The sequence below is a fragment of the Phyllobates terribilis genome, unplaced genomic scaffold (genome assembly GCF_046119375.1).
Source record: "Phyllobates terribilis strain yellow unplaced genomic scaffold, ASM4611937v1 Scaffold_1049__1_contigs__length_452226, whole genome shotgun sequence".
Classification (NCBI taxonomy): domain Eukaryota; kingdom Metazoa; phylum Chordata; class Amphibia; order Anura; family Dendrobatidae; genus Phyllobates; species Phyllobates terribilis.
The window spans coordinates 348,513-371,254 of NW_027363809.1; the positions used below are offsets into that span (position 1 = coordinate 348,513).

General features: G+C 48.0%; 12 non-coding genes and 2 pseudogenes across 12 annotated transcripts; all 14 read left to right on the top strand.

Moving 5' to 3' along the window:
- The first annotated feature begins 1,026 nt into the window (after nucleotides 1–1,026).
- LOC141242606 (U2 spliceosomal RNA) lies at nucleotides 1,027–1,217 on the top strand. Its single transcript, XR_012307008.1, has one exon. It is a non-coding gene; the product is annotated as a U2 spliceosomal RNA (small nuclear RNA).
- Nucleotides 1,218–2,332: 1,115 nt separating this feature from the next.
- LOC141242607 (U2 spliceosomal RNA) lies at nucleotides 2,333–2,523 on the top strand. Its single transcript, XR_012307009.1, has one exon. It is a non-coding gene; the product is annotated as a U2 spliceosomal RNA (small nuclear RNA).
- A 1,115-nt stretch (nucleotides 2,524–3,638) lies between these two features.
- LOC141242608 (U2 spliceosomal RNA) lies at nucleotides 3,639–3,829 on the top strand. Its single transcript, XR_012307010.1, has one exon. It is a non-coding gene; the product is annotated as a U2 spliceosomal RNA (small nuclear RNA).
- A 1,115-nt stretch (nucleotides 3,830–4,944) lies between these two features.
- LOC141242736 (U2 spliceosomal RNA) lies at nucleotides 4,945–5,060 on the top strand (annotated as a pseudogene).
- A 524-nt stretch (nucleotides 5,061–5,584) lies between these two features.
- LOC141242695 (U2 spliceosomal RNA) lies at nucleotides 5,585–5,766 on the top strand. The gene has a single exon (XR_012307090.1). It is a non-coding gene; the product is annotated as a U2 spliceosomal RNA (small nuclear RNA).
- A 1,115-nt stretch (nucleotides 5,767–6,881) lies between these two features.
- LOC141242610 (U2 spliceosomal RNA) lies at nucleotides 6,882–7,072 on the top strand. Its single transcript, XR_012307012.1, has one exon. It is a non-coding gene; the product is annotated as a U2 spliceosomal RNA (small nuclear RNA).
- Nucleotides 7,073–8,187: 1,115 nt separating this feature from the next.
- On the top strand, nucleotides 8,188–8,378 carry LOC141242655 (U2 spliceosomal RNA). Its single transcript, XR_012307053.1, has one exon. It is a non-coding gene; the product is annotated as a U2 spliceosomal RNA (small nuclear RNA).
- A 1,115-nt stretch (nucleotides 8,379–9,493) lies between these two features.
- Nucleotides 9,494–9,684, top strand: LOC141242690 (U2 spliceosomal RNA). Its single transcript, XR_012307086.1, has one exon. It is a non-coding gene; the product is annotated as a U2 spliceosomal RNA (small nuclear RNA).
- A 1,115-nt stretch (nucleotides 9,685–10,799) lies between these two features.
- LOC141242499 (U2 spliceosomal RNA) lies at nucleotides 10,800–10,990 on the top strand. Its single transcript, XR_012306906.1, has one exon. It is a non-coding gene; the product is annotated as a U2 spliceosomal RNA (small nuclear RNA).
- A 1,115-nt stretch (nucleotides 10,991–12,105) lies between these two features.
- LOC141242733 (U2 spliceosomal RNA) lies at nucleotides 12,106–12,195 on the top strand (annotated as a pseudogene).
- Nucleotides 12,196–17,747: 5,552 nt separating this feature from the next.
- On the top strand, nucleotides 17,748–17,945 carry LOC141242699 (U2 spliceosomal RNA). Its single transcript, XR_012307094.1, has one exon. It is a non-coding gene; the product is annotated as a U2 spliceosomal RNA (small nuclear RNA).
- A 1,115-nt stretch (nucleotides 17,946–19,060) lies between these two features.
- LOC141242611 (U2 spliceosomal RNA) lies at nucleotides 19,061–19,251 on the top strand. The gene has a single exon (XR_012307013.1). It is a non-coding gene; the product is annotated as a U2 spliceosomal RNA (small nuclear RNA).
- A 1,115-nt stretch (nucleotides 19,252–20,366) lies between these two features.
- LOC141242613 (U2 spliceosomal RNA) lies at nucleotides 20,367–20,557 on the top strand. The gene has a single exon (XR_012307014.1). It is a non-coding gene; the product is annotated as a U2 spliceosomal RNA (small nuclear RNA).
- Nucleotides 20,558–21,672: 1,115 nt separating this feature from the next.
- LOC141242614 (U2 spliceosomal RNA) lies at nucleotides 21,673–21,863 on the top strand. The gene has a single exon (XR_012307015.1). It is a non-coding gene; the product is annotated as a U2 spliceosomal RNA (small nuclear RNA).
- The last annotated feature ends 879 nt before the right edge of the window (nucleotides 21,864–22,742 follow it).

Consider the following 22,742-nt stretch of genomic DNA (forward strand, 5'->3'; position numbering starts at 1 on the left):
GGCTTTGCTTTTCTTCTCCTCATTGGATTTTTCATGTTCAAAGTTGCAGAAGCCAGATTACAAGCTCATTTTGGTTCAACTTCAGCAACTGTGCATTGCATTGCCATGTAATGTGATGCAATGCTATCTTTCTAGCTCTCCCTTTTTACTTCCTTTTGGATAAACAGACATATTAGGCAAGCATTTTGGAGCTTTCACCTAAATAACTACAGGTGGTGAGATAAGCTGCACAATATAATTGACCTTTCAGTATATTGTTGCACACACACCATCTATTTAGCAAATGCCCTTGTTATCAACAGCAGCCTTTTAAACTCACCTGAGCTAACAGGTATGTGCGCTGGTTACTCTGCTGCGCTTAAAATTTCTTTTTTGGTTTGCTACAATGCCTTTTCTGAAACGTTGTCTCCTTCTGCTGGAACACTGACTTCTTTCATTTAATGCCTGCAGACTATAAAAGAGAACCCAACCCAAAAAGTTTGGTTGATTAGTCTGTGGCATTCTGTTAAACTGTTGCTTATGGCGGTCTCTGTGAGCTTCTCAGCGACATTCAGCCAGCCAGGTATCCTGCCTGCAGTAGATGGAAATAGGCAATGGAACGCTGGCTGCGCGTGTCATAATAGGCTCTGAGCCTTTATATACCTGTGCACAGCAGCAGCCACCTTCAGTCTGCTGCTGGACAGCCAGCAGCAGCAGCAGCAGGAGAGGTATGTAATCAGGAGCCCTCCTGCTAAGGGTAGACAGCTGCTCGTTCCACCCCACCCCCCGCCTTAATTATTTCTCCTCCCTTCCAACGGTGTTGAGGCGGGTGGGAACAGCAGGGGGTGAAGGTGCTGTGTTTAAAGAGGTGGAGTTATGCAGATCTAAAACGCGTGGATTGCAGCAGCAGCAAGCCGAAAAGTGCAGGCATGTAAGGGATCTAGAGGTTGACAACATGTCTTCTTAACGGGAGTCCAGGAGCTCATCTCCACAAATGGACTTTTCAGGATCCTTGGGTGGCTCCGTAGTTTGAAACCAATTCTGGTTATCGCTTCTCGGCCTTTTGGCTAAGATCAAGTGTAGTATCTGTTCTTATCAGTTTAATATCTGATACGTCCCCTATCTGGGGACCATATATTAAATGGATTTTTAGAACAGGGAGATGGAAAAAGAGCTTGCTCTGTCCACTCCACGCATTGACCTGGTATTGCAGTATCTCCAGGACCGGTGCACCCCTTCTTTAATGCAGTTTCTAAAATCAGAAAGAATTGAATTCAATGTTTTTTGTTCATTTTGCTTGTTTGTCGGATTTGGGGATGGACTCTTTGGCTTTGCTTTTCTTCTCCTCATTGGATTTTTCATGTTCAAAGTTGCAGAAGCCAGATTACAAGCTCATTTTGGTTCAACTTCAGCAACTGTGCATTGCATTGCCATGTAATGTGATGCAATGCTATCTTTCTAGCTCTCCCTTTTTACTTCCTTTTGGATAAACAGACATATTAGGCAAGCATTTTGGAGCTTTCACCTAAATAACTACAGGTGGTGAGATAAGCTGCACAATATAATTGACCTTTCAGTATATTGTTGCACACACACCATCTATTTAGCAAATGCCCTTGTTATCAACAGCAGCCTTTTAAACTCACCTGAGCTAACAGGTATGTGCGCTGGTTACTCTGCTGCGCTTAAAATTTCTTTTTTGGTTTGCTACAATGCCTTTTCTGAAACGTTGTCTCCTTCTGCTGGAACACTGACTTCTTTCATTTAATGCCTGCAGACTATAAAAGAGAACCCAACCCAAAAAGTTTGGTTGATTAGTCTGTGGCATTCTGTTAAACTGTTGCTTATGGCGGTCTCTGTGAGCTTCTCAGCGACATTCAGCCAGCCAGGTATCCTGCCTGCAGTAGATGGAATGTGGCAATGGAACGCTGGCTGCGCGTGTCATAATAGGCTCTGAGCCTTTATATACCTGTGCACAGCAGCAGCCACCTTCAGTCTGCTGCTGGACAGCCAGCAGCAGCAGCAGCAGGAGAGGTATGTAATCAGGAGCCCTCCTGCTAAGGGTAGACAGCTGCTCGTTCCACCCCACCCCCCGCCTTAATTGGTTCTCCTCCCTTCCAACAGTGTTGAGGCGGGTGGGAACAGCAGGGGGTGAAGGTGCTGTGTTTAAAGAGGTGGAGTTATGCAGATCTAAAACGCGTGGATTGCAGCAGCAGCAAGCCGAAAAGTGCAGGCATGTAAGGGATCTAGAGGTTGACAACATGTCTTCTTAACGGGAGTCCAGGAGCTCATCTCCACAAATGGACTTTTCAGGATCCTTGGGTGGCTCCGTAGTTTGAAACCAATTCTGGTTATCGCTTCTCGGCCTTTTGGCTAAGATCAAGTGTAGTATCTGTTCTTATCAGTTTAATATCTGATACGTCCCCTATCTGGGGACCATATATTAAATGGATTTTTAGAACAGGGAGATGGAAAAAGAGCTTGCTCTGTCCACTCCACGCATTGACCTGGTATTGCAGTATCTCCAGGACCGGTGCACCCCTTCTTTAATGCAGTTTCTAAAATCAGAAAGAATTGAATTCAATGTTTTTTGTTCATTTTGCTTGTTTGTCGGATTTGGGGATGGACTCTTTGGCTTTGCTTTTCTTCTCCTCATTGGATTTTTCATGTTCAAAGTTGCAGAAGCCAGATTACAAGCTCATTTTGGTTCAACTTCAGCAACTGTGCATTGCATTGCCATGTAATGTGATGCAATGCTATCTTTCTAGCTCTCCCTTTTTACTTCCTTTTGGATAAACAGACATATTAGGCAAGCATTTTGGAGCTTTCACCTAAATAACTACAGGTGGTGAGATAAGCTGCACAATATAATTGACCTTTCAGTATATTGTTGCACACACACCATCTATTTAGCAAATGCCCTTGTTATCAACAGCAGCCTTTTAAACTCACCTGAGCTAACAGGTATGTGCGCTGGTTACTCTGCTGCGCTTAAAATTTCTTTTTTGGTTTGCTACAATGCCTTTTCTGAAACGTTGTCTCCTTCTGCTGGAACACTGACTTCTTTCATTTAATGCCTGCAGACTATAAAAGAGAACCCAACCCAAAAAGTTTGGTTGATTAGTCTGTGGCATTCTGTTAAACTGTTGCTTATGGCGGTCTCTGTGAGCTTCTCAGCGACATTCAGCCAGCCAGGTATCCTGCCTGCAGTAGATGGAATGTGGCAATGGAACGCTGGCTGCGCGTGTCATAATAGGCTCTGAGCCTTTATATACCTGTGCACAGCAGCAGCCACCTTCAGTCTGCTGCTGGACAGCCAGCAGCAGCAGCAGCAGGAGAGGTATGTAATCAGGAGCCCTCCTGCTAAGGGTAGACAGCTGCTCGTTCCACCCCACCCCCCGCCTTAATTGGTTCTCCTCCCTTCCAACGGTGTTGAGGCGGGTGGGAACAGCAGGGGGTGAAGGTGCTGTGTTTAAAGAGGTGGAGTTATGCAGATCTAAAACGCGTGGATTGCAGCAGCAGCAAGCCGAAAAGTGCAGGCATGTAAGGGATCTAGAGGTTGACAACATGTCTTCTTAACGGGAGTCCAGGAGCTCATCTCCACAAATGGACTTTTCAGGATCCTTGGGTGGCTCCGTAGTTTGAAACCAATTCTGGTTATCGCTTCTCGGCCTTTTGGCTAAGATCAAGTGTAGTATCTGTTCTTATCAGTTTAATATCTGATACGTCCCCTATCTGGGGACCATATATTAAATGGATTTTTAGAACAGGGAGATGGAAAAAGAGCTTGCTCTGTCCACTCCACGCATTGACCTGGTATTGCAGTATCTCCAGGACCGGTGCACCCCTTCTTTAATGCAGTTTCTAAAATCAGAAAGAATTGAATTCAATGTTTTTTGTTCATTTTGCTTGTTTGTCGGATTTGGGGATGGACTCTTTGGCTTTGCTTTTCTTCTCCTCATTGGATTTTTCATGTTCAAAGTTGCAGAAGCCAGATTACAAGCTCATTTTGGTTCAACTTCAGCAACTGTGCATTGCATTGCCATGTAATGTGATGCAATGCTATCTTTCTAGCTCTCCCTTTTTACTTCCTTTTGGATAAACAGACATATTAGGCAAGCATTTTGGAGCTTTCACCTAAATAACTACAGGTGGTGAGATAAGCTGCACAATATAATTGACCTTTCAGTATATTGTTGCACACACACCATCTATTTAGCAAATGCCCTTGTTATCAACAGCAGCCTTTTAAACTCACCTGAGCTAACAGGTATGTGCGCTGGTTACTCTGCTGCGCTTAAAATTTCTTTTTTGGTTTGCTACAATGCCTTTTCTGAAACGTTGTCTCCTTCTGCTGGAACACTGACTTCTTTCATTTAATGCCTGCAGACTATAAAAGAGAACCCAACCCAAAAAGTTTGGTTGATTAGTCTGTGGCATTCTGTTAAACTGTTGCTTATGGCGGTCTCTGTGAGCTTCTCAGCGACATTCAGCCAGCCAGGTATCCTGCCTGCAGTAGATGGAATGTGGCAATGGAACGCTGGCTGCGCGTGTCATAATAGGCTCTGAGCCTTTATATACCTGTGCACAGCAGCAGCCACCTTCAGTCTGCTGCTGGACAGCCAGCAGCAGCAGCAGCAGGAGAGGTATGTAATCAGGAGCCCTCCTGCTAAGGGTAGACAGCTGCTCGTTCCACCCCACCCCCCGCCTTAATTGGTTCTCCTCCCTTCCAACGGTGTTGAGGCGGGTGGGAACAGCAGGGGGTGAAGGTGCTGTGTTTAAAGAGGTGGAGTTATGCAGATCTAAAACGCGTGGATTGCAGCAGCAGCAAGCCGAAAAGTGCAGGCATGTAAGGGATCTAGAGGTTGACAACATGTCTTCTTAACGGAAGTCCAGGAGCTCATCTCCACAAATGGACTTTTCAGGATCCTTGGGTGGCTCCGTAGTTTGAAACCAATTCTGGTTATCGCTTCTCGGCCTTTTGGCTAAGATCAAGTGTAGTATCATTTGAAAAGACAGTTTTGTCCTTGGGCTGCCCTAGTAAATTGATGCATATTACACACTGGTTTGGTGCACTTGTTAGTACGCCAGGTGGCTCATAGAGTTATCTGATGGAAAACATGGCCCTCCAGGATCGAAGTCACTAGTCTGGGTAAGTGTGAGGGCTTTGGAGCAATGTGCCCCAGGAGTAGGCGCCCTGGTGGGAGTCCAAGCTTACTGGGACTGGGAACCCCAGAAAGACTTGGCTTCGTAGCACGCCGCACCTTTGCCAATCATACTTTCTGAGCAACCCCCCCTATTCATGACCTCCGGGCTAGGAAGGGGAATTTTTATAAACCCGGTCGGAGGTCCGGTCAGCTTTGGGCTGAGAAACCAACACAGGCTCCAGCTCCACTAGGGTGGCAGCCTAGATGGAAGCTGGGAGCACGAAAACGGCTCTTCTCCGGCTTCGGCTAGGGAGAGCATCGGAGATCCCTGACCCTCGCTGTGGCCTTCTGGCTCGGAGGGATGGGGATGGTTTATTGGGGACCCTCTCCTCCGGGAAGGGTCCACATGAATCCTCGCCTCGTGCGCTGTTTTGGTGTGACTTCGGTCACATTTTTCAGTGCCTTGGATGCAGCTTCAATCAAAAAATCTGTTCTTATCAGTTTAATATCTGATACGTCCCCTATCTGGGGACCATATATTAAATGGATTTTTAGAACAGGGAGATGGAAAAAGAGCTTGCTCTGTCCACTCCACGCATTGACCTGGTATTGCAGTATCTCCAGGACCGGTGCACCCCTTCTTTAATGCAGTTTCTAAAATCAGAAAGAATTGAATTCAATGTTTTTTGTTCATTTTGCTTGTTTGTCGGATTTGGGGATGGACTCTTTGGCTTTGCTTTTCTTCTCCTCATTGGATTTTTCATGTTCAAAGTTGCAGAAGCCAGATTACAAGCTCATTTTGGTTCAACTTCAGCAACTGTGCATTGCATTGCCATGTAATGTGATGCAATGCTATCTTTCTAGCTCTCCCTTTTTACTTCCTTTTGGATAAACAGACATATTAGGCAAGAATTTTGGAGCTTTCACCTAAATAACTACAGGTGGTGAGATAAGCTGCACAATATAATTGACCTTTCAGTATATTGTTGCACACACACCATCTATTTAGCAAATGCCCTTGTTATCAACAGCAGCCTTTTAAACTCACCTGAGCTAACAGGTATGTGCGCTGGTTACTCTGCTGCGCTTAAAATTTCTTTTTTGGTTTGCTACAATGCCTTTTCTGAAACGTTGTCTCCTTCTGCTGGAACACTGACTTCTTTCATTTAATGCCTGCAGACTATAAAAGAGAACCCAACCCAAAAAGTTTGGTTGATTAGTCTGTGGCATTCTGTTAAACTGTTTCTTATGGCGGTCTCTGTGAGCTTCTCAGCGACATTCAGCCAGCCAGGTATCCTGCCTGCAGTAGATGGAATGTGGCAATGGAACGCTGGCTGCGCGTGTCATAATAGGCTCTGAGCCTTTATATACCTGTGCACAGCAGCAGCCACCTTCAGTCTGCTGCTGGACAGCCAGCAGCAGCAGCAGCAGGAGAGGTATGTAATCAGGAGCCCTCCTGCTAAGGGTAGACAGCTGCTCGTTCCACCCCACCCCCCGCCTTAATTGGTTCTCCTCCCTTCCAACGGTGTTGAGGCGGGTGGGAACAGCAGGGGGTGAAGGTGCTGTGTTTAAAGAGGTGCAGTTATGCAGATCTAAAACGCGTGGATTGCAGCAGCAGCAAGCCGAAAAGTGCAGGCATGTAAGGGATCTAGAGGTTGACAACATGTCTTCTTAACGGGAGTCCAGGAGCTCATCTCCACAAATGGACTTTTCAGGATCCTTGGGTGGCTCCGTAGTTTGAAACCAATTCTGGTTATCGCTTCTCGGCCTTTTGGCTAAGATCAAGTGTAGTATCTGTTCTTATCAGTTTAATATCTGATACGTCCCCTATCTGGGGACCATATATTAAATGGATTTTTAGAACAGGGAGATGGAAAAAGAGCTTGCTCTGTCCACTCCACGCATTGACCTGGTATTGCAGTATCTCCAGGACCGGTGCACCCCTTCTTTAATGCAGTTTCTAAAATCAGAAAGAATTGAATTCAATGTTTTTTGTTCATTTTGCTTGTTTGTCGGATTTGGGGATGGACTCTTTGGCTTTGCTTTTCTTCTCCTCATTGGATTTTTCATGTTCAAAGTTGCAGAAGCCAGATTACAAGCTCATTTTGGTTCAACTTCAGCAACTGTGCATTGCATTGCCATGTAATGTGATGCAATGCTATCTTTCTAGCTCTCCCTTTTTACTTCCTTTTGGATAAACAGACATATTAGGCAAGCATTTTGGAGCTTTCACCTAAATAACTACAGGTGGTGAGATAAGCTGCACAATATATTTGACCTTTCAGTATATTGTTGCACACACACCATCTATTTAGCAAATGCCCTTGTTATCAACAGCAGCCTTTTAAACTCACCTGAGCTAACAGGTATGTGCGCTGGTTACTCTGCTGCGCTTAAAATTTCTTTTTTGGTTTGCTACAATGCCTTTTCTGAAACGTTGTCTCCTTCTGCTGGAACACTGACTTCTTTCATTTAATGCCTGCAGACTATAAAAGAGAACCCAACCCAAAAAGTTTGGTTGATTAGTCTGTGGCATTCTGTTAAACTGTTGCTTATGGCGGTCTCTGTGAGCTTCTCAGCGACATTCAGCCAGCCAGGTATCCTGCCTGCAGTAGATGGAATGTGGAAATGGAACACTGGCTGCGCGTGTCATAATAGGCTCTGAGCCTTTATATACCTGTGCACAGCAGCAGCCACCTTCAGTTTGCTGCTGGACAGCCAGCAGCAGCAGCAGCAGGAGAGGTATGTAATCAGGAGCCCTCCTGCTAAGGGTAGACAGCTGCTCGTTCCACCCCACCCCCCGCCTTAATTGGTTCTCCTCCCTTCCAACGGTGTTGAGGCGGGTGGGAACAGCAGGGGGTGAAGGTGCAGTGTTTAAAGAGGTGGAGTTATGCAGATCTAAAACGCGTGGATTGCAGCAGCAGCAAGCCGAAAAGTGCAGGCATGTAAGGGATCTAGAGGTTGACAACATGTCTTCTTAACGGGAGTCCAGGAGCTCATCTCCACAAATGGACTTTTCAGGATCCTTGGGTGGCTCCGTAGTTTGAAACCAATTCTGGTTATCGCTTCTCGGCCTTTTGGCTAAGATCAAGTGTAGTATCTGTTCTTATCAGTTTAATATCTGATACGTCCCCTATCTGGGGACCATATATTAAATGGATTTTTACAACAGGGAGATGGAAAAAGAGCTTGCTCTGTCCACTCCACGCATTGACCTGGTATTGCAGTATCTCCAGGACCGGTGCACCCCTTCTTTAATGCAGTTTCTAAAATCAGAAAGAATTGAATTCAATGTTTTTTGTTCATTTTGCTTGTTTGTCGGATTTTGGGATGGACTCTTTGGCTTTGCTTTTCTTCTCCTCATTGGATTTTTCATGTTCAAAGTTGCAGAAGCCAGATTACAAGCTCATTTTGGTTCAACTTCAGCAACTGTGCATTGCATTGCCATGTAATGTGATGCAATGCTATCTTTCTAGCTCTCCCTTTTTACTTCCTTTTGGATAAACAGACATATTAGGCAAGCATTTTGGAGCTTTCACCTAAATAACTACAGGTGGTGAGATAAGCTGCACAATATAATTGACCTTTCAGTATATTGTTGCACACACACCATCTATTTAGCAAATGCCCTTGTTATCAACAGCAGCCTTTTAAACTCACCTGAGCTAACAGGTATGTGCGCTGGTTACTCTGCTGCGCTTAAAATTTCTTTTTTGGTTTGCTACAATGCCTTTTCTGAAACGTTGTCTCCTTCTGCTGGAACACTGACTTCTTTCATTTAATGCCTGCAGACTATAAAAGAGAACCCAACCCAAAAAGTTTGGTTGATTAGTCTGTGGCATTCTGTTAAACTGTTGCTTATGGCGGTCTCTGTGAGCTTCTCAGCGACATTCAGCCAGCCAGGTATCCTGCCTGCAGTAGATGGAATGTGGCAATGGAACGCTGGCTGCGCGTGTCATAATAAGCTCTGAGCCTTTATATACCTGTGCACAGCAGCAGCCACCTTCAGTCTGCTGCTGGACAGCCAGCAGCAGCAGCAGCAGGAGAGGTATGTAATCAGGAGCCCTCCTGCTAAGGGTAGACAGCTGCTCGTTCCACCCCACCCCCCGCCTTAATTGGTTCTCCTCCCTTCCAACGGTGTTGAGGCGGGTGGGAACAGCAGGGGGTGAAGGTGCTGTGTTTAAAGAGGTGGAGTTATGCAGATCTAAAACGCGTGGATTGCAGCAGCAGCAAGCCGAAAAGTGCAGGCATGTAAGGGATCTAGAGGTTGACAACATGTCTTCTTAACGGGAGTCCAGGAGCTCATCTCCACAAATGGACTTTTCAGGATCCTTGGGTGGCTCCGTAGTTTGAAACCAATTCTGGTTATCGCTTCTCGGCCTTTTGGCTAAGATCAAGTGTACTATCTGTTCTTATCAGTTTAATATCTGATACGTCCCCTATCTGGGGACCATATATTAAATGGATTTTTAGAACAGGGAGATGGAAAAATAGCTTGCTCTGTCCACTCCACGCATTGACCTGGTATTGCAGTATCTCCAGGACCGGTGCACCCCTTCTTTAATGCAGTTTCTAAAATCAGAAAGAATTGAATTCAATGTTTTTTGTTCATTTTGCTTGTTTGTCGGATTTGGGGATGGACTCTTTGGCTTTGCTTTTCTTCTCCTCATTGGATTTTTCATGTTCAAAGTTGCAGAAGCCAGATTACAAGCTCATTTTGGTTCAACTTCAGCAACTGTGCATTGCATTGCCATGTAATGTGATGCAATGCTATCTTTCTAGCTCTCCCTTTTTACTTCCTTTTGGATAAACAGACATATTAGGCAAGCATTTTGGAGCTTTCACCTAAATAACTACAGGTGGTGAGATAAGCTGCACAATATAATTGACCTTTCAGTATATTGTTGCACACACACCATCTATTTAGCAAATGCCCTTGTTATCAACAGCAGCCTTTTAAACTCACCTGAGCTAACAGGTATGTGCGCTGGTTACTCTGCTGCGCTTAAAATTTCTTTTTTGGTTTGCTACAATGCCTTTTCTGAAACGTTGTCTCCTTCTGCTGGAACACTGACTTCTTTCATTTAATGCCTGCAGACTATAAAAGAGAACCCAACCCAAAAAGTTTGGTTGATTAGTCTGTGGCATTCTGTTAAACTGTTGCTTATGGCGGTCTCTGTGAGCTTCTCAGCGACATTCAGCCAGCCAGGTATCCTGCCTGCAGTAGATGGAATGTGGCAATGGAACGCTGGCTGCGCGTGTCATAATAGGCTCTGAGCCTTTATATACCTGTGCACAGCAGCAGCCACCTTCAGTCTGCTGCTGGACAGCCAGCAGCAGCAGCAGCAGGAGAGGTATGTAATCAGGAGCCCTCCTGCTAAGGGTAGACAGCTGCTCGTTCCACCCCACCCCCTGCCTTAATTGGTTCTCCTCCCTTCCAACGGTGTTGAGGCGGGTGGGAACAGCAGGGGGTTAAGGTGCTGTGTTTAAAGAGGTGGAGTTATGCAGATCTAAAACGCGTGGATTGCAGCAGCAGCAAGCCGAAAAGTGCAGGCATGTAAGGGATCTAGAGGTTGACAACATGTCTTCTTAACGGGAGTCCAGGAGCTCATCTCCACAAATGGACTTTTCAGGATCCTTGGGTGGCTCCGTAGTTTGAAACCAATTCTGGTTATCGCTTCTCGGCCTTTTGGCTAAGATCAAGTGTAGTATCTGTTCTTATCAGTTTAATATCTGATACGTCCCCTATCTGGGGACCATATATTAAATGGATTTTTAGAACAGGGAGATGGAAAAAGAGCTTGCTCTGCCCACTCCACGCATTGACCTGGTATTGCAGTATCTCCAGGACCGGTGCACCCCTTCTTTAATGCAGTTTCTAAAATCAGAAAGAATTGAATTCAATGTTTTTTGTTCATTTTGCTTGTTTGTCGGATTTGGGGATGGACTCTTTGGCTTTGCTTTTCTTCTCCTCATTGGATTTTTCATGTTCAAAGTTGCAGAAGCCAGATTACAAGCTCATTTTGGTTCAACTTCAGCAACTGTGCATTGCATTGCCATGTAATGTGATGCAATGCTATCTTTCTAGCTCTCCCTTTTTACTTCCTTTTGGATAAACAGACATATTAGGCAAGCATTTTGGAGCTTTCACCTAAATAACTACAGGTGGTGAGATAAGCTGCACAATATAATTGACCTTTCAGTATATTGTTGCACACACACCATCTATTTAGCAAATGCCCTTGTTATCAACAGCAGCCTTTTAAACTCACCTGAGCTAACAGGTATGTGCGCTGGTTACTCTGCTGCGCTTAAAATTTCTTTTTTGGTTTGCTACAATGCCTTTTCTGAAACGTTGTCTCCTTCTGCTGGAACACTGACTTCTTTCATTTAATGCCTGCAGACTATAAAAGAGAACCCAACCCAAAAAGTTTGGTTGATTAGTCTGTGGCATTCTGTTAAACTGTTGCTTATGGCGGTCTCTGTGAGCTTCTCAGTGACATTCAGCCATCCAGGTATCCCGCCTGCAGTAGATGGAATGTGGCAATGGAACGCTGGCTGCGCGTGTCATAATAGGCTCTGAGCCTTTATATACCTGTGCACAGCAGCAGCCACCTTCAGTCTGCTGCTGGACAGCCAGCAGCAGCAGCAGCAGGAGAGGTATGTAATCAGGAGCCCTCCTGCTAAGGGTAGACAGCTGCTCGTTCCACCCCACCCCCCGCCTTAATTGGTTCTCCTCCCTTCCAACGGTGTTGAGGCGGGTGGGAACAGCAGGGGGTGAAGGTGCTGTGTTTAAAGAGGTGGAGTTATGCAGATCTAAAACGCGTGGATTGCAGCAGCAGCAAGCCGAAAAGTGCAGGCATGTAAGGGATCTAGAGGTTGACAACATGTCTTCTTAATGGGAGTCCAGGAGCTCATCTCCACAAATGGACTTTTCAGGATCCTTGGGTGGCTCCGTAGTTTGAAACCAATTCTGGTTATCGCTTCTCGGCCTTTTGGCTAAGATCAAGTGTAGTATCTGTTCTTTTAAGAACACAAGAGCTACGATTTACACTTGACGAGAGCGATCGAACTCGGAAGGAGAAGAGCTTCGGAGCCCAGCTGACATCGGAGAACGAAGGCGGATATCGGTGGGAGGAAGAAGCTCTAAAGAATCCAGAAGAAGACGAAGACTCGGAGAAGAATCGGGCTGTCCTGTGGAATCTTCGAGGAAGAAAATCATCGAGACAAAGACCTTTCAGGGAATTTGTCCAGAACACGACGGGAGAAGAATCTGCATAGCTCCACCCATTCCGGGAAGAGTTCCAGATCCAGCTCCAAGAAGTAACTGCAGGAGGAAAGCCATGGCAAGCGCTGCGAGGAAGGCCGAAAAGAAGAGCCTGGAGCTGGGGACAGCCAGGAGGGCCCAGCCAGGAGCCGATTCTGACCCCAAGGACTCTGCCTCCACGACTGGCCAGCAGAAGGGACCCCAGAAGCCCCGCCACGAAGCTCCAGCCCTGGAGCCATGGATGCGGCAGACGGTGGCCCTGAAGCTGAAGGAAGTGGATGGGAGGGTGCCGGACATGTCCTCGGACGTGTTCTGCCAGAAGATGCTGCTGGATCGAGGCTTCTCCAGGTCGGACACCCTCAGCATCCAGACCTTCTTGACGGGGATCTTCTTCGTCACCTTCGCCACTGTGAACACCTGCAGGAGGTTCTGGGAAATGGTAAGCGCAAGACGACCGGATAATTCTTTCTCTGCCTTTACAGGTAGCTGCCCTATCCAGAGGGATGAAAGGAGGATCACGGTCTCCATGCGCAACCCGCACACCCCAGGCCAAGACATCTGTACCTTCCTGAGACGCTTCTGTTTGGTTGTGAAGGAACCCTCTCACATCCTGAATGGACTCGGCTTCTGGACAGGTAAGTGGGCGGTGACCGTTAGACTTCACAGGGACCTGGCGTACTCAGACGGACTTCGGCACCTGCCCCCGACATTCTCCCTGGGCAACTCCTACGGCCTCATCTATTACCCGGACATGCCGCGGAACTGCAGGAGATGCGGCAAGAACGGCCACGAGATGAAGGACTGCAAGGAGGATGCCTGCAGGATTTGTCGAGTGACGGGACACAGCTCGAAGGACTGCCCGAAGAAGACGTCCTGCAACCTGTGTGGGCTGGCGGCTCATCTGTACAAGGATTGCCCCAGGCGTGAGAGATCCTGGGCATCGGTGGTTGCGACGACCCCAGCTACGGAGGACAAGGCCCCGACGACCAGGCCTGTGAAGGTCAAGGACGCGACGACCAAGGCCCCAGCGGCCAAGGCCGAGACGACCAAGGCCAAAGCGGTCAAGGAGTCGGTGGCCAAAGCCCCAGCGACGGTCCCAGCAGCTCCGAAGCAGAAGAAAAAGTCAAAGGAGGGTAAGAGTTCTGTCACCCCTCTCTCGATCCCTCCCCCTGCCACCCCCGTCCAATCCCCCCCCACCCCGGCCACCCCTGCTGAGGATTCCACTTCCTCTTCCTCCTTCCCCTACTCCTCAGCAGGTGTCCTTTCCCCTGCCCCGGCAGCCACTCTCCCTCCCCAGACCATGGTAGCGGTGGAATTAACCTTTCCTCCACCCGCCGCTATCTATTCCGAGGAGGATTTTCCCCTTCTTGTCTCCCCAGTTCCAACCCGGGGAAAGAGGAAGGTGGAGGACAGCCCTGCTACTGAATCCTCCAAAAAGAAGATTCTGGATTTCGTAGGCGAAAAGGAGGATACCCTCCCTGAGCCAGAAGAGATGGAGCACATGGTTGAGACCCTGGTGGCCGAGCCAGAAGAGGAGGAACTGGTGGTCGCCGAGATCGAGGCCGCGCTGCTTGACCAGATGGAGGAAGAGGGCCTGCTGGTGATCCCGTCACCAGCAGTCAACACCGACGAGGGACCACCCGACCGGAGTGGTAACTAAGGTGTATTGCCTGCGCTAACTTTTTCTTTTTTCCCTACATGATGGCTAATATTAACTTATTTTCCATTAATGTCAGGAGCATCAAGGACAAGTTCAGACGTCAGACTATTTATGCCTTCCTTACTTCCCAGTTGTGTGATGTTTATATGTTGCAGGAATGTTCCCTTCCCTCCTCTAGGTCCTTCAAACATCTGGCCAGGGAGTGGTCCCACGGTCCATCCTACTGGTCCGGTGGGGGTGACTGCAAGTCTGCGGGGGTCGCAATTCTGATCAGGGGGGGCGCATTCACGCTTGAGTCCGTCCAGGAGCTCATCTGCGGCAGGGCTCTTGTTGTAGATGGCAACTGGGCGGGAGAACCTGTCAGGTTCATCAACGTGTATGCGTCCCCACTGAAGAATGAGCGTTTGGAGCTTTTCCAGACCCTGCGGCTTCAGCTTGCCACCACCAGGACCTTAGTGATGGCCGGGGATTTCAACTGCCCCATCGAGGAGGACGATCGTAGTTCTGGCACATCTGCCAAGTTGGACATCACGTCCAAGCTGCTCATCGAGATGGTAACCAAGGCCTCTCTTCAGGACGTGGTGGGCTCCATGGGGAGAGGCTCCACGAACTATTCGTGGAGCCGACCCGATGGCTCACTCCGCTCCAGGATTGACTTTGTGTTCACCTCTCGGGCAGTCAGGCAGAGTAGGCACTCGATGGTCTCCTGCTTCTTCTCCGACCACAGAGCCATTCACTTACAAGGTGTCCTCGGCGACGGTTTTCCGTCCGGCCCCGGCTCCTGGAAGCTGAATTGTGCTCTGCTGGCTCAGGATGAAGTCGTGGAGGAGCTGAGAGCAGCCTACGCAATGTGGCAGTCCTACAAGGGTAGCTTCCAAACAGTCTCTGATTGGTGGGAATATGTTAAACTTGAGTTTCGCTGTTTCTTTCAGGCCAAGGGTCGACAACAGGCGTGTGAGAAGAGGAGGGACTTCAGAGGGCTGCAGCGCGAGCTGCGGTCGCTGCAGGACCTTCTTCACTGCGGCTGGGACGTGAGGGAGGAGCTGGAGGAGACCAAGAAGAGCCTGAAAAGGCACTTTGAGGAGGAGTCCAAGCGAATCATCTTCCGTTCCAAAGTGGATAATCTGGAGAAGGGTGAGAAATGTAACTCATTCTTTTTCAGGAAACTTCATGCCGGTCACACGCCCCTGAACGAGCTGCGAGACGAGAGCGGAAACATGCGACCTGGGAAGGAGGACGTGATGAGGGTCGTCAGCGACTTCTACAGCGAACTCTACTCCCACAAGACTACCGACCCCGACGCTGCTGATAAGTTCCTGTCAGGTATCACTAACCATCTTGATCCTGCAGGCACGGCAGCCTTGGACAAACCTCTGATGGTGGGCGAATTGCTCTCTGCCGCTAAATCCTTTAGGACCGGCAGGACCCCGGGCAGTGATGGTCTTCCAGCGGAGCTCTATGTAGCGCTGGGAGACCTCATCTGTCCGGACCTGTTGGACCTGTACGAGGAGATGGTGGTGGAGGGTAGAATGCCTCCATCTTTGAGGGAAGGAATGGTCACGATCCTGTACAAGCGGAAGGGAGAGAGGTGCGACCTGAGGAATTGGCGTCCCATCACTCTGCTCAACGTGGACTACAAGATCCTGGCCAAGACGATGGCGACACGACTTAAGACGGTCATCGGACGGATCATCCACCCGGACCAGACCTGCGGCATCCCTGGACGTCGCATCGCAGACAGCCTCGCACTCGTGCGGGACACGGTCGAGTACATCAAGGTCCGCCGCGCACACGCGGCCCTGGTCTCCTTGGATCAGGAGAAGGCCTTCGACCGGGTTTCCCACGAGTTCATGGGCCGAGCTCTGCACCGGTTAGGTTTGGGTAACATGTTTTGTTCGTATGTCCGTCTGATGTATTTTGATATCCACAGCTCGGTGTTGGTGAACGGCTGGAAGACTGACCCCTTCCCTGTCCTCTCTGGGGTCAGACAAGGCTGCCCTCTATCACCTCTTCTTTTTGTTTGTGTTATAGAACTCTTCGCAGAGGCTATCCGGCAGAATGGAGAGATCAGAGGGATCACCGCACCGGGTCCGGGACGACACGAGGTCAAGTGCTCGCTCTACATGGACGACGTCACCGTCTTCTGCGCTGATCGTGGTTCAGTCGACGCCCTCGTCCAGACGTGTGAGAGGTTCGGCCGGGCTTCAGGGGCCAAAGTCAACTGCAGGAAGTCGGAAGCCATGCTCTTTGGGGATTGGCAGCCGGCCTCCTCCGCCCCCTTCCCCTTCAACATTCAACCGGATTTCCTCAAGGTGCTGGGAGTCTGGTTCGGGAAGGAAGGAGCGGCCCTCAAGTCCTGGCAAGAACGCTTGGCCAAGGTGAAGCAACGGATCGGACTCTGGAGCCTCAGACACCTCACTTGTGAGGGTAAGGCACTCGTCCTGCGTAATGAGGTCCTGCCCGTCTTGCAGTACACGGCGCAGGCCTGGCCCCCACACGTCACTGTGTGCAGGGCCATTACCAGGACAGTGTTTCACTTTGTCTGGGGATCCAAGATGGACAGAGTCAGGCGGGCCGTCATGTACAAGGAGCCTCGCAAGGGTGGGAAGGGCGTTCCAGATATCCCCACCCTCCTGCGATCCTCTTTTGTGTGTGATTGTGTCCGCCGGACTTTGCAAGTCAAGAATGGCTCCGCGGGCAGGTCCATGTCTCGCTTCTTCCTGCTTTCTCTTTGGAGGCGACTCGGCTTTGACAAGTGGGACAGCTCCTTCCCCTACAACTGGACGACGCCATGGTTCTACGGAGACGTCGTTCGATTTGTGGGGGAGCATCAACTGGAGGGACTCAAGCCCGACTTGTGGAAGCCCAAAACTATCCACAAGATAATCAGAGCCAAGGATGACGTGGAGAACATCACAGGACTTCACCAGGACACGCTGGAGACTGTGTGGACAAATGTGTCGTCTGACAGGCTGACCAACGGGCACAAGGACTTGTCGTGGATGGCGATTCAGGGCGGACTGCCCGTCCGGTCATTCATGCATGCCCGGAACCTGTGCAAGACCCGGTACTGCCCAAGGTGCCCCTTCGTGGAGGAAACATCTTTGCACACTTTTTGGGACTGCGGATTTGCACAGCGCCTATTGACTGCACTTGAGGACGACCTGAGGAACTCTGTCCCCAGGGCGAGCCTATCGCACCATTCTGTGCTTTACGGACTCTTCCCTGGGGTTCATACCGTCGGAGCCATCCAGGAGGCTTGGCGCCTTATGAACTGCTTCAAGGATGCCGTTTGGGTCGCCAGGAACCGGCTCATCTTGAGGAGGGAGAGGATGTCCATCCAGGACTGCCGCAGGCTGATCCACAGCCTGCTCAGAGACTATTCCATCATGGACGGTCCGGAGGACGAGGACGAGGACTAAACCCCTCCTCCCCCTCTCCCCTTATGTGTCTTGTCTTTCAATAAAGCTTCGGGCCTGTGATTTTCCCCTCCCCATCCCCTTTTTCCCAATCCCCATCCCTTATCACGGTTCGTCGTACTGTATTGATTGACATGCTTTTTCTTTCAGATTGTGTGTTTTGTGTAGCATAGGGGTGTGATGTGTCCAGTTAGTGCGTCGTATCCTCATGCTATGTAAATATGATGTAGAATTCTGTGTGTACTGGGCTGCGGCACTGTACACTGTCTGTTAACTTATTTTTTGTGCTAATAAAAGATATATTCAATCAAAAAAAAAAATCTGTTCTTATCAGTTTAATATCTGATACGTCCCCTATCTGGGGACCATATATTAAATGGATTTTTAGAACAGGGAGATGGAAAAAGAGCTTGCTCTGTCCACTCCACGCATTGACCTGGTATTGCAGTATCTCCAGGACCGGTGCACCCCTTCTTTAATGCAGTTTCTAAAATCAGAAAGAATTGAATTCAATGTTTTTTGTTCATTTTGCTTGTTTGTCGGATTTGGGGATGGACTCTTTGGCTTTGCTTTTCTTCTCCTCATTGGATTTTTCATGTTCAAAGTTGCAGAAGCCAGATTACAAGCTCATTTTGGTTCAACTTCAGCAACTGTGCATTGCATTGCCATGTAATGTGATGCAATGCTATCTTTCTAGCTCTCCCTTTTTACTTCCTTTTGGATAAACAGACATATTAGGCAAGCATTTTGGAGCTTTCACCTAAATAACTACAGGTGGTGAGATAAGCTGCACAATATAATTGACCTTTCAGTATATTGTTGAACACACACCATCTATTTAGCAAATGCCCTTGTTATCAACAGCAGCCTTTTAAACTCACCTGAGCTAACAGGTATGTGCGCTGGTTACTCTGCTGCGCTTAAAATTTCTTTTTTGGTTTGCTACAATGCCTTTTCTGAAATGTTGTCTCCTTCTGCTGGAACACTGACTTCTTTCATTTAATGCCTGCAGACTATAAAAGAGAACCCAACCCAAAAAGTTTGGTTGATTAGTCTGTGGCATTCTGTTAAACTGTTGCTTATGGCGGTCTCTGTGAGCTTCTCAGCGACATTCAGCCAGCCAGGTACCCTGCCTGCAGTAGATGGAATGTGGCAATGGAACGCTGGCTGCGCGTGTCATAATAGGCTCTGAGCCTTTATATACCTGTGCACAGCAGCAGCCACCTTCAGTCTGCTGCTGGACAGCCAGCAGCAGCAGCAGCAGGAGAGGTATGTAATCAGGAGCCCTCCTGCTAAGGGTAGACAGCTGCTCGTTCCACCCCACCCCCCGCCTTAATTGGTTCTCCTCCCTTCCAACGGTGTTGAGGCGGGTGGGAACAGCAGGGGGTGAAGGTGCTGTGTTTAAAGAGGTGGAGTTATGCAGATCTAAAACGCGTGGATTGCAGCAGCAGCAAGCCGAAAAGTGCAGGCATGTAAGGGATCTAGAGGTTGACAACATGTCTTCTTAACGGGAGTCCAGGAGCTCATCTCCACAAATGGACTTTTCAGGATCCTTGGGTGGCTCCGTAGTTTGAAACCAATTCTGGTTATCGCTTCTCGGCCTTTTGGCTAAGATCAAGTGTAGTATCTGTTCTTATCAGTTTAATATCTGATACGTCCCCTATCTGGGGACCATATATTAAATGGATTTTTAGAACAGGGAGATGGAAAAAGAGCTTGCTCTGTCCACTCCACGCATTGACCTGGTATTGCAGTATCTCCAGGACCGGTGCACCCCTTCTTTAATGCAGTTTCTAAAATCAGAAAGAATTGAATTCAATGTTTTTTGTTCATTTTGCTTGTTTGTCGGATTTGGGGATGGACTCTTTGGCTTTGCTTTTCTTCTCCTCATTGGATTTTTCATGTTCAAAGTTGCAGAAGCCAGATTACAAGCTCATTTTGGTTCAACTTCAGCAACTGTGCATTGCATTGCCATGTAATGTGATGCAATGCTATCTTTCTAGCTCTCCCTTTTTACTTCCTTTTGGATAAACAGACATATTAGGCAAGCATTTTGGAGCTTTCACCTAAAAACCTACAGGTGGTGAGATAAGCTGCACAATATAATTGACCTTTCAGTATATTGTTGCACACACACCATCTATTTAGCAAATGCCCTTGTTATCAACAGCAGCCTTTTAAACTCACCTGAGCTAACAGGTATGTGCGCTGGTTACTCTGCTGCGCTTAAAATTTCTTTTTTGGTTTGCTACAATGCCTTTTCTGAAACGTTGTCTCCTTCTGCTGGAACACTGACTTCTTTCATTTAATGCCTGCAGACTATAAAAGAGAACCCAACCCAAAAAGTTTGGTTGATTAGTCTGTGGCATTCTGTTAAACTGTTGCTTATGGCGGTCTCTGTGAGCTTCTCAGCGACATTCAGCCAGCCAGGTATCCTGCCTGCAGTAGATGGAATGTGGCAATGGAACGCTGGCTGCGCGTGTCATAATAGGCTCTGAGCCTTTATATACCTGTGCACAGCAGCAGCCACCTTCAGTCTGCTGCTGGACAGCCAGCAGCAGCAGCAGCAGGAGAGGTATGTAATCAGGAGCCCTCCTGCTAAGGGTAGACAGCTGCTCGTTCCACCCCACCCCCCGCCTTAATTGGTTCTCCTCCCTTCCAACGGTGTTGAGGCGGGTGGGAACAGCAGGGGGTGAAGGTGCTGTGTTTAAAGAGGTGGAGTTATGCAGATCTAAAACGCGTGGATTGCAGCAGCAGCAAGCCGAAAAGTGCAGGCATGTAAGGGATCTAGAGGTTGACAACATGTCTTCTTAACGGGAGTCCAGGAGCTCATCTCCACAAATGGACTTTTCAGGATCCTTGGGTGGCTCCGTAGTTTGAAACCAATTCTGGTTATCGCTTCTCGGCCTTTTGGCTAAGATCAAGTGTAGTATCTGTTCTTATCAGTTTAATATCTGATACGTCCCCTATCTGGGGACCATATATTAAATGGATTTTTAGAACAGGGAGATGGAAAAAGAGCTTGCTCTGTCCACTCCACGCATTGACCTGGTATTGCAGTATCTCCAGGACCGGTGCACCCCTTCTTTAATGCAGTTTCTAAAATCAGAAAGAATTGAATTCAATGTTTTTTGTTCATTTTGCTTGTTTGTCGGATTTGGGGATGGACTCTTTGGCTTTGCTTTTCTTCTCCTCATTGGATTTTTCATGTTCAAAGTTGCAGAAGCCAGATTACAAGCTCATTTTGGTTCAACTTCAGCAACTGTGCATTGCATTGCCATGTAATGTGATGCAATGCTATCTTTCTAGCTCTCCCTTTTTACTTCCTTTTGGATAAACAGACATATTAGGCAAGCATTTTGGAGCTTTCACCTAAATAACTACAGGTGGTGAGATAAGCTGCACAATATAATTGACCTTTCAGTATATTGTTGCACACACACCATCTATTTAGCAAATGCCCTTGTTATCAACAGCAGCCTTTTAAACTCACCTGAGCTAACAGGTATGTGCGCTGGTTACTCTGCTGCGCTTAAAATTTCTTTTTTGGTTTGCTACAATGCCTTTTCTGAAACGTTGTCTCCTTCTGCTGGAACACTGACTTCTTTCATTTAATGCCTGCAGACTATAAAAGAGAACCCAACCCAAAAAGTTTGGTTGATTAGTCTGTGGCATTCTGTTAAACTGTTGCTTATGGCGGTCTCTGTGAGCTTCTCAGCGACATTCAGCCAGCCAGGTACCCTGCCTGCAGTAGATGGAATGTGGCAATGGAACGCTGGCTGCGCGTGTCATAATAGGCTCTGAGCCTTTATATACCTGTGCACAGCAGCAGCCACCTTCAGTCTGCTGCTGGACAGCCAGCAGCAGCAGCAGCAGGAGAGGTATGTAATCAGGAGCCCTCCTGCTAAGGGTAGACAGCTGCTCGTTCCACCCCACCCCCCGCCTTAATTGGTTCTCCTCCCTTCCAACGGTGTTGAGGCGGGTGGGAACAGCAGGGGGTGAAGGTGCTGTGTTTAAAGAGGTGGAGTTATGCAGATCTAAAACGCGTGGATTGCAGCAGCAGCAAGCCGAAAAGTGCAGGCATGTAAGGGATCTAGAGGTTGACAACATGTCTTCTTAACGGGAGTCCAGGAGCTCATCTCCACAAATGGACTTTTCAGGATCCTTGGGTGGCTCCGTAGTTTGAAACCAATTCTGGTTATCGCTTCTCGGCCTTTTGGCTAAGATCAAGTGTAGTATCTGTTCTTATCAGTTTAATATCTGATACGTCCCCTATCTGGGGACCATATATTAAATGGATTTTTAGAACAGGGAGATGGAAAAAGAGCTTGCTCTGTCCACTCCACGCATTGACCTGGTATTGCAGTATCTCCAGGACCGGTGCACCCCTTCTTTAATGCAGTTTCTAAAATCAGAAAGAATTGAATTCAATGTTTTTTGTTCATTTTGCTTGTTTGTCGGATTTTGGGATGGACTCTTTGGCTTTGCTTTTCTTCTCCTCATTGGATTTTTCATGTTCAAAGTTGCAGAAGCCAGATTACAAGCTCATTTTGGTTCAACTTCAGCAACTGTGCATTGCATTGCCATGTAATGTGATGCAATGCTATCTTTCTAGCTCTCCCTTTTTACTTCCTTTTGGATAAACAGACATATTAGGCAAGCATTTTGGAGCTTTCACCTAAATAACTACAGGTGGTGAGATAAGCTGCACAATATAATTGACCTTTCAGTATATTGTTGCACACACACCATCTATTTAGCAAATGCCCTTGTTATCAACAGCAGCCTTTTAAACTCACCTGAGCTAACAGGTATGTGCGCTGGTTACTCTGCTGCGCTTAAAATTTCTTTTTTGGTTTGCTACAATGCCTTTTCTGAAACGTTGTCTCCTTCTGCTGGAACACTGACTTCTTTCATTTAATGCCTGCAGACTATAAAAGAGAACCCAACCCAAAAAGTTTGGTTGATTAGTCTGTGACATTCTGTTAAACTGTTGCTTATGGCGGTCTCTGTGAGCTTCTCAGCGACATTCAGCCAGCCAGGTATCCTGCCTGCAGTAGATGGAATGTGGCAATGGAACGCTGGCTGCGCGTGTCATAATAGGCTCTGAGCCTTTATATACCTGTGCACAGCAGCAGCCACCTTCAGTCTGCTGCTGGACAGCCAGCAGCAGCAGCAGCAGGAGAGGTATGTAATCAGGAGCCCTCCTGCTAAGGGTAGACAGCTGCTCGTTCCACCCCACCCCCCGCCTTAATTGGTTCTCCTCCCTT